The following is an 11,007-nucleotide window of genomic DNA, read 5'->3' as shown; positions in this document are numbered from 1 at the left end:
TCTCACCCAAGCGATATCTCATGTGAAAGCCAGTTTGGGATGGTAAATAGAAATTACTACACGAGTGTCTGTCAGATACCACTGATCTTACAACGAGTTGTTTCAAAACGTATCTAACGAGCGAAAGCGAGTTAGATACGCTTTGTAACAACGAGTTGTAAGATCAATGGTATCTGACAGGCACGAGTGCAGTAATCTGTTTCTTACACACCCTAAAATCGCACCTTTTTAGCATCGAACCGATGAATTTTGTCTATTCTCAAGATTGCAGTAGCGCATTAATACATAACACCTCTGTCATAAGTGACGTCATTCTATGTGCTGCTTACTACTCATAAATAATGTGACCCTACACAAAAAAGGTTTCCGTCATATCTGTGGATTATCAAGGCGATGATGAAAATGCATACTAGACAAAAACCAAGAACACGCTAGGTGCTAAGTTGAAAGTTTACACCTCAAAGAAATTACCAAATATGTACAACAATGTTTACTTCCCGATCCGTATGACATCACTACTGGTGACCGACTTTTATAAAATGGCGTGTTCACTGACAACAGTACGCGGGATTTCCAGGGAAGGTTTTCGTTGATTGAGGGATCGTATACACATAAATGTGTCACGTAGGTAATCAGAAACATTCTGACAATCTGCGTACTGTTATTTGTTTACCATGATTTCCAATGTATCAAAGAGAATTAGTCAGAAATGCAGACAACTACCGTCATCGTTGTGCGTGATTTAGCGTCAGTCATGGCGTCACACAGGACGGAAACTTTTACGGCCTCTGTTGAATTTACCACATCATTGTATTGTATATATGTGTAATTCCATAATTAGTGCAACGATACTCTTCCCATGAATATTCTCAAACGCGTGATGGAGCCAATGTATGCAACAATTAGTCGAAAGTACCTCTAAAAATGCTACACAGTGTAAAATCTGAATTTTGCTTTGTTTACATTTCAGCAAGTACAGTTTTCCGAGCACAGTTTTCGTTTCTATACCTAATTTATTTCGCATGATTTCATCTAGATAATTTGCATTGGTGACAAAGACCATTTCGAAAATGTATGAGGAATTCAGGGATGCATGTATAGCAGCTGAGTTTGAAATATACCTGATCGAATAGGCGTCTCATAACCGGCATTTTGTAAACAATCCAATATGGCGGAAAGTTCACTTCGGCGTTCGTATATGCGTATTTTCCAAAACATTCTAAACGATTCTAGGCTTATCAGCGACGTTTCAGAATGGTCATTAGTGATGTGATACCCGTGATCACTAATATGCTATTTTTCTACTTTAATTATTCGAGTTAATATCCGATATTTAGATTTCTAAACACACAGTAAATATTTATATAACGCCGTGAATTGTGATTTGGTGAGATTTACAATGTACCTAACTTTCAGTCACTTTCAGTAATTTTGAATTGCCTAAAATGACAGTAAATGATAAACAGAAGGGGGAATTCAAAACTGTGAAGATTCTGCGTGATGCATTGTGAATTTTATTCGATTTCGAAGTGAGGGTTGAAGAGAAGGGACATATGTGTCGCTGTGGCATCCAGGGGGTTTACACTCTGAAAAAACGATAATGTTGCCATAACAACAGACAATGTAACTGATAATAATAACAAACAAACTCGCAGACGAAGACGAGTTTGTTTATTTTTATTATTAATTACACGGTCCTGCTGTTCAATACAGACGTAGGTGAACATTCGACTGAAGCACGAGCTACTTATGAAAGACTTACACTCAGGAAAGTAGTCCGTCATCATCTGACCCCAGGTCATCACCATGGAGTAGCCAATAACGGTCCTGGAATTTGATCTCACACATATGTTTGATACCAGTTATCTCAAATGGGTTTCTCACCCACAGGTGTGTAAGAAATAGGTGTCCCTAATGCTCGAAGTCCCATGATTTTATATGTAGTCTTGTATCGGCGTCGGCCAGTACTGGTAGGAATCCATATTGGTAGTACTTTCGTGCACGTGACTATTACACAAAATGGCGGCAGTTGTGAACCGTTGTTGTTGACTTTAAATCTAAGACTGTACTACCTAATTAATTTAAGCACAGAATAAACTGTCTTCAAAAATGGTCGAAATGGTTAAACGAACTATTTTCGCAGGATCCGGCGTAACACGGTTTACAGTGAATCAGTATCACTATGTCAATGCCACCCGAGGTACTATGTTGGTAGCGGAATAATCCGAATGGTGCAGAGTGTGTGACGTAAGTGTTGTCAGTGGCCAGACCCCAGGCTTCGCCCATGCACAATGAGACACAAGATCTCCAAACATCACAAAGTTCAGTGGCCGACAATTTTATATACTTCAAAAATCAATCATCGTGTCGTTTCCTTCATTGCACGGACATGTCCATGTTGTTGTTGTTGTTCAACATTGGAAGCAATTAGTACAGACTCCCGGGGAGCTGCGAATGGTTGATGAAAGCCGCCGCTGTTGATTAGTAATCGCCTTATAGCGGTGGCGCATGTCAATACCGACGCTGATCGCTGGGGGTCGATACTGCGTGGAGTGTCCCCGTCAGAAAAGGCCTGGGTGCCGCTGTACAAAGCGATCTCAGCGCTAAGGTGTAATTCCAATACCTTAACACAGACCTTTGACAGTCGTAGTGTTGAGGTTGTGCACCCTGTTCTATACCATGTGTGACAGCCAGTGTGATATTTTCAACGCATATGGCGAACACGCATAACTGCGATATTGATTTGTTGTTACTTTTTTTCGACAGGTATCAATTCAATTTTGAACGTATTCCTGTCTCATAGTTTTCTAGCTGAAAAAGAAAATCATTTCTTATGTTTAAGTGGCCCTCTCTCATTCCATTGGTGAGTATAGATTCTTCATAACTTTGTCCTTTTTCGTTTCTAAGCCCTGGGCTTAAATTGGGATAAAACTTAAATATGCAAAATCCGCAATTAAGCCCTGGGCTTTTAAACGTGCAGTCCCGGTAGGACTCGGGGGTTCAACGTTTTACTTATCCGGGCGAGCCGCTGGGGGGTTGTTTGGACAGGATATTTCCTCGTTTACTGCTTCAAAGCACACATTTTGTATCAAAGGATGCCGCAAATAATTATTTGTTCACAACACATTCTTTTCCGGACTTGTCACTATCTTTTTGGCCAAACCTGAAGACAAACTATTTTCCCCCTTATTTTCTGGAAACATTATTTGATACAAAAACACATTTGCTATATAGAGTAGTTATCGAGCGGGTATAACGGTCTGTCGCAGTGTCATTATCATAATGTCGGAAAGCGCACGTTAAACCCCAACAGTAAGTGAGTAAGCATTATTGTAGCTAAAATGGATAAACTTATTATTAAACCTCCCGCGTGTTATCAGAAATCAGCGGGCCACTGTAACTTAATAATGCCCTCATATTGCTTGACGAAGGGCCATTGTAGCTAAAATGAATAGACTTATCATTAAACCGCCTGCATAAAATCAGAAATGAGCGGGCCACTGTAACTTGATAATGCCCTCATATTGCTTGACGACGGGCCATTATCACGCCCGTTGTTAGATGACGTCATAGGGTAGGGATAGGGGACGTCATCTTGTTTGTTCTCTGACGTTTCCATATTTGTAAAAGTGGGTCAGTGACATTCGTGTTGAGTGCAGTAAATGTTTCAAAACGTTGAATCAAGTTGGGGACAAGTGGTACTTGTAAAAATACTTGCCCCCCCCCTGTCGAAAAACGATAACTACGGCCTTGGTACGGGACGGGAAAGGACACGTGTGTGCGTGTGTAGAACCATATGTGTATACCCCTATATATGATGGGAAAGAGCACACGTTTCCTTTGGGTGCCGAACACTTGTATACGTGGGGGAAGCGCGATTGTATACGTGGGGGAAGCGCGATTGTATACGTGGGGGAAGCGCGATTGTATACGTGGGGGAAGCGCGATTGTATACGTGGGGGAAGCGCGATTGTATACGTGGGGGAAGCGCGATTGTATACGTGGGGGAAGCGCGACTGTATACGTGGGGGAAGAGCGACTGTATACGTGGGGGAAGCGCGATTGTATACGTGGGGGAAGCGCGATTGTATACGTGGGAGAAGCGCGATTGTATACGTGGGGGAAGCGCGATTGTATACGTGGGGGAAGCGCGATTGTATACGTGGGGGAAGCGCGATTGTATACGTGGGAGAAGAGCGATTGTATACGTGGGGGAAGCGCGACTGTATACGTGGGGGAAGCGCGATTGTATACGTGGGGGAAGCGCGATTGTATACGTGGGGGAAGCGCGATTGTATACGTGGGAGAAGAGCGATTGTATACGTGGGGGAAGCGCGACTGTATACGTGGGGGAAGCGCGATTGTATACGTAGGGGAAGCGCGATTGTATACGTGGGGGAAGCGCGATTGTATACGTGGGGGAAGCGCGATTGTATACGTGGGGGAAGCGCGATTGTATACGTGGGGGAAGCGCGATTGTATACGTGGGAGAAGAGCGATTGTATACGTGGGGGAAGCGCGACTGTATACGTGGGGGAAGCGCGATTGTATACGTGGGGGAAGCGCGATTGTATACGTGGGGGAAGCGCGATTGTATACGTGGGAGAAGAGCGATTGTATACGTGGGGGAAGCGCGACTGTATACGTGGGGGAAGCGCGATTGTATACGTAGGGGAAGCGCGATTGTATACGTGGGGGAAGCGCGATTGTATACGTGGGGGAAGCGCGACTGTATACGTGGGGGAAGAGCGACTGTATACGTGGGGGAAGCGCGATTGTATACGTAGGGGAAGCGCGATTGTATACGTGGGGGAAGCGCGATTGTATACGTGGGGGAAGCGCGATTGTATACGTGGGGGAAGAGCGACTGTGTACGTAGGGGAAGCGCGATTGTATACGTGGGGGAAGAGCGACTGTATACGTAGGGGAAGCGCGATTGTATACGTGGGGGAAGCGCGATTGTATACGTGGGGGAAGAGCGACTGTGTACGTAGGGGAAGCGCGATTGTATACGTAGGGGAAGCGCGATTTTATACGTAGGGGAAGAGCGACTGTGTACGTAGGGGAAGCGCGATTGTATACGTGGGGGAAGTGCGATTGTATACGTAGGGGAAGCGCGACTGTATACGTGGGGGAAGAGCGACTGTGTACGTAGGGGAAGCGCGATTGTATACGTAGGGGAAGAGCGACTGTATACGTAGGGGAAGCGCGATTGTATACGTAGGGGAAGAGCGATTGTATACGTGGGGGAAGCGCGATTGTATACGTGGGGGAAGAGCGACTGTGTACGTGGGGGAAGCGCGATTGTATACGTGGGAGAAGCGCGATTGTATACGTAGGGGAAGCGCGATTGTATACGTAGGGGAAGCGCGATTGTATACGTAGGGGAAGCGCGATTGTATACGTAGGGGAAGCGCGATTGTATACGTAGGGGAAGCGCGATTGTATACGTGGGGGAAAAGGGATTGTATACGTGGGAGAAGCGCGATTGTATACGTAGGGGAAGCACGATTGTATACGTAGGGGAAGCGCGATTGTATACGTGGGGGAAGCGCGATTGTATACGTGGGGGAAGAGCGACTGTATACGTGGGAGAAGCGCGATTGTATACGTAGGGGAAGCGCGATTGTATACGTAGGGGAAGCGCGATTGTATACGTAGGGGAAGAGCGACTGTATACGTGGGAGAAGCGCGATTGTATACGTAGGGGAAGCGCGATTGTATACGTGGGGGAAGAGCGACTGTATACGTGGGGGAAGCGCGATTGTATACGTAGGGGAAGCGCGATTGTATACGTGGGGGAAGCGCGATTGTATACGTGGGGGAAGAGCGACTGTATACGTGGGGGAAGAGCGACTGTATACGTAGGGGAAGCGCTATTGTATACGTAGGGGAAGCGCGATTGTATACGTAGGGGAAGCGCGATTGTATACGTGGGGGAAGAGCGACTGTATACGTGGGGGAAGAGCGACTGTATACGTGGGGGAAAAGCGACTGTATACGTAGGGGAAGCGCTATTGTATTCGTAGGGGAAGTGCGATTGTATACGTAGGGGAAGCGCGATTGTATACGTAGGGGAAGAGCGACTGTATACGTGGGGGAAGAGCGACTGTATACGTGGGGGAAGAGCGACTGTATACGTAGGGGAAGCGCGATTGTATACGTAGGGGAAGCGCGATTGTATACGTGGGGGAAGCGCGATTGTATACGTAGAGCTAAGCACATTTGTACACGTAGGGCAAAGCGGAATTGTATTTGTAGGGCATTGCACACTTGAAAACGAAGGAACCAGTAAAGGTCCGGTTAGAATAGGTCTTCAGGAACCCATGCTTACAGGCTGGCTGATTTGGTTGATGCATGTCATCTATCCCAATTGCGTGGACCAATGCTCACGATGTCAACCACTGGATTGTCTGGTCCAGACTCGATCATTTACAGACCGCCGTCATATAGCTGGAGTATTGCTGAGTGCGGCGTTAAACAACAAACAATAAAATTTAGGCGTGGTGCGTTTGCGTGTGTGCGTGTGCGAGAAGGCTGGTGTTTGATGCGAGAAGGGCAATCAGAACGAGGTTACAGAACGCGTCGTGCAGCACATACCAAATATTCGTGCACGTAGAACGTGCAACGTTTTCGTGAACAGTTTCGTTAGTCAGTTATATGCATATGTTGCAGTAATAATCAACTGTTTAATTCAGAAATGTTGCCAGAAAACATTTCCTTCCGAAGAGGAATTGGAACATCACCTACTAAAACTGGGGAAACTCATTGAAGACATGGAACCGAAACACGGCAAAGGTGAGAGGCTTCTCGGGGTGGCAAAGGAGATTAACGTTCTTTAAAAGGAGGTGAGGTGAGGTGAAATGGGGTTTAACGCCGCGTCCAAGATTATTGCACTTACATAGCGACGTGCATGTACGTGTGTGTGTGTGGCTGCTTGTACTAGTCCGGAATGATGCCGATTTATAGTGCTAGCTCACTGAGATACCATGCCGCAGTTTAACATGAATACCCCACTCGGACACAGCATACTGACTCCGAGCCGACCAGTCCTTGTTTTAGCCGAGAACCAGACAGGGTAACAACAAGTACCATGTTTTAACGTCTTTTGGTATGACGCGGCCGTGGATCGAACCCCGGACCTTTCGCTCTCCGGGCGGACGCTCTACCACTAGACCACGGAGGCCTCTATAAAAGGAAAACTACGTCACAAGACAAGAGTGGATTGAAGCCCAGCGGGAGGGTGAAAGTGTAAAAAAATTACTGACCGTTTTTTCCATGTATCACCAATCCCATCCTTGTAAATGTGGTTTTGGGTGAAGTGAAGTAAAATGAACAGTATGTGCAGTTTTTGGACTTTGGACTACTGGACTAATTTGTGACCTGTGGAGCACAAGTTGTAAAGTCCACTGCATTCAGTGTCATTAGACACCCGACTTTGATTTACTGACAGCTTTGGTCTCCTCTTGATTGTTCATTATTGTGTATTTTAATAGTTCTGCTATACTATACAGGGGGTAATGTATAACCATGCAGTACACAATTCCTATTGTCACCTTATTGATTCTATTTCAACAGTTAACCTTCTTTGTGAATAGAGGAGCTTGTGTCATCCAGGTATGTCATCATCATGTCTGTATAGTCTTTCTTACATAAGATGATGATGATAATCATGCTGTTAAGAATAATCTTTTTACTAACGTTACATCTACTTTGTGTTGTCAGCATTTTGTCTGATTATTGTATTTCTAATTTCACTATTACAAATCTTTACTTTACAAGTGACCGGTTTTCCAGTATATCTGTACACTGTACTTTATAGCCTTTATAGGATGTATTATAGGATAGCCTGTATTGTTTACAGCAACAGATACTACCCCAAATTCTAAAACCCTGTCAACGATTGACAGTTTAAAATCTAGATTATCACAGATTATATGTTATTTAACTAAACTGACATCCACAAGAAAGTACAGCATTACTTTGAGTGACAGCTGAAGCATAGAGACAGTATATTGGTTGTTTAAACATATACATTTAATGAGAGTGAGATCATTACTCCTTTATAGCAGAAAATGTACCAATAACAACAGTTACAACACTGATAGAAATGGTTTGTAAAGTTTACTAACTTACTCAGTAAACTGCACTGCCCTTTCAGACACTAACATGTTATTAGACTGCACTAGTACGTTAGTATTTATTTTATTAGGTTGCAAATAGTCATAAAATAAATAAGAGGTTAAGTAGTAATCAGATATACTTTCATTGTCAGCCTCCTGTATGAGAAAAAAAACTATTAGGCATACAGCAAGAACACATTGATGAATGCTCAAATTTTAAACCTCGGTGGGATTCGAACCAGGAACCTCTTGATTTATTGTCCGTCGGCTACCATCTTGACCACTTATTGTTGTGTCGTGTCAATCTTACTAGTCACCATTAGCTTGGTTTATTTGTTCATTTTTGATGTTATAATTGTTGCAAGTTGATTGTAAGTCCTGGTTGTTTATGTGTTATACAAGTGCCTGTATATCTGATTTGCACTTATAATTTCAATATATATTATATACACAATGTTTGTGACACACGGAGACATGTTAACACAATGAGTGTGACACACGGAGACATGTTAACACAATGAGTTTCACACAGGGAGACATCTTAACACAATGAGTGTGACACATGGAGACATGTTAACACAATGAGTTTGACACACGGAGACATGTTAACACAATAAGTGTGATACACGGAGACATGTTGACACAATGAATGTGACCCACGGAGACATGTTAACACAATGAGTGTGATACACGGAGACATGTTAACACTATGAGTGTGATACACGGAGACATGTTAACACAATGAGTGTGATACAGGGAGACATGTTAACACAATGAGTGTGATACACGGAGACATGTTAACACAATGAGTGTGATACAGGGAGACATGTTAACACAATGAGTGTGATACAGGATGACATGTTAACACAATGAGTTTGACACATGGAGACATGTTAACACAATGTGTTTGACACATGGAGACATGTTAACACAATGAGTGTGATACACGGAGACATGTTAACGCAATGAGTGTGATACACGGAGACATGTTAACACAATGAGTGTGACACATGGAGACATGTTAACACAATGAGTGTGATACACGGAGACATGTTGACACAATGAATGTGACCCACGGAGACATGTTAACACAATGAGTGTGATACACGGAGACATGTTAACACAATGAGTGTGATACACGGAGACATGTTAACACAATGAGTGTGATACACGGAGACATGTTAACACAATGAGTGTGATACACGGAGACATGTTAACACAATGAGTGTGATACACGGAGACATGTTAACACAATGAGTGTGATACAGGGAGACATGTTAACACAATGAGTGTGATACAGGGAGACATGTTGACACAATGAGTGTGATACACGGAGACATGTTAACACAATGAGTGTGATACACGGAGACATGTTAACACAATGAGTGTGATACACGGAGACATGTTAACACAATGAGTGTGACACATGGAGACATGTTAACACAATGTGTGTGCTACAGGATGATATGTTAACACAATGAGTGTGATACAGGGAGACATGTTAACACAATGAGTGTGATACAGGATGACATGTTAACACAATGAGTTTGACACATGGAGACATGTTAACACAATGAGTGTGACACATGGAGACATGTTAACACAATGAGTGATACACGGAGACATGTTAACACAAAGAGTGTGATACACGGAGACATGTTAACACAAAGAGTGTGATACACGGAGACATGTTAACACAAAATAAGTGAGACACTTGGAGCCATGTTAACACAATGAGTGTGACACTTGGAGACATGTATACGGGAATACTTAAATAATAACTACCGGTCTACTAAGAATTACCGACAGTAGACGTGAACAGGCCAATTAGTGGGAACTAACTATCTAAATATCTGGGAGACTTACAAAATATATCACACCTTTTAAAACTCATACCGTACATTCAGGAGGCCCGTTGCATTCAAACGACCAAAAAATGGAAGGCATCCTTGCCTCTCAATACCCATTTTCTAGTTTCTTTCAGGTTAACAATTGACTTGCCTTTGCAAGCGTTTGTGACAGGTGCCCCAGGTGGGGCAGGATAAACTCACGTTAGTGCGAACACTTGGTGTCATTAATATTTGATAGTGATTCATAAACACATGGTTATGATATAGTCTGGATCGTACTAAGGACTTTTGGGTGGAGGTTTCTTATGATGATGGAAATGCTTTTGTCCCTTTTATTTTACTGTCTGGAAACGCAACGATGCCCGGAACAGCCGTCTTGGTCAAGGGGAGGTTACTCCGATGTCAGACGTGTTGACGGTTGCTCCATTTGGGGCTAGATATTGCTGCATCTCTATCTTTTGGAATTTAACAGACAAATAATATCACCAAGGTAAGTTTAGAAAACGGTCAGCTAAAATATTGGCTCATTTTGCCATATTTCTTCTTTGTTTATGAAGTGATGTTGCACGAACTTCGCGTGGCAACTTTCAGTTTTCGCTGGTTGTGTTTTGGCGATCTCGTCGTCGGTCGTCAATATGGATAGTGATCTTGACGGGCATTGGCATAATGTTATCCTAAACGCATTTGAGGACACATCTCCTGATGCAGAATTTGCAGAAAGTTACATTACAATAGTATTCATAAACCGTAAACACCATGATGTGTCTCAGTTCGTATGCGCCAGTGAAATCTGTTATATTTTTACCAGTTGATCCAAGACCCGTGAAGATCCGGGTAGAATAGGTCTTGAGCCACCCAAGCTTGTCTTAAAAGGAGACTATGCTTGTCGTAAGAGGCGACTAACGGGATCGGGTTGTCAGGCTGGCTGACGTGGTTGATGCATGCCGTCGTATACCAACTGCGTGGATCGATGCTCATGATATCAATCACTAGATATTGGGGTCCAGACTCGATTGTTTATAGACCGCCGTCTT

The sequence above is a fragment of the Haliotis cracherodii genome, unplaced genomic scaffold (genome assembly GCF_022045235.1).
Source record: "Haliotis cracherodii isolate W230 unplaced genomic scaffold, xgHalCrac1.p SCAF_11, whole genome shotgun sequence".
Classification (NCBI taxonomy): Eukaryota; Metazoa; Mollusca; class Gastropoda; order Lepetellida; family Haliotidae; genus Haliotis; species Haliotis cracherodii.
This window is presented reverse-complemented; position numbering follows the sequence as displayed.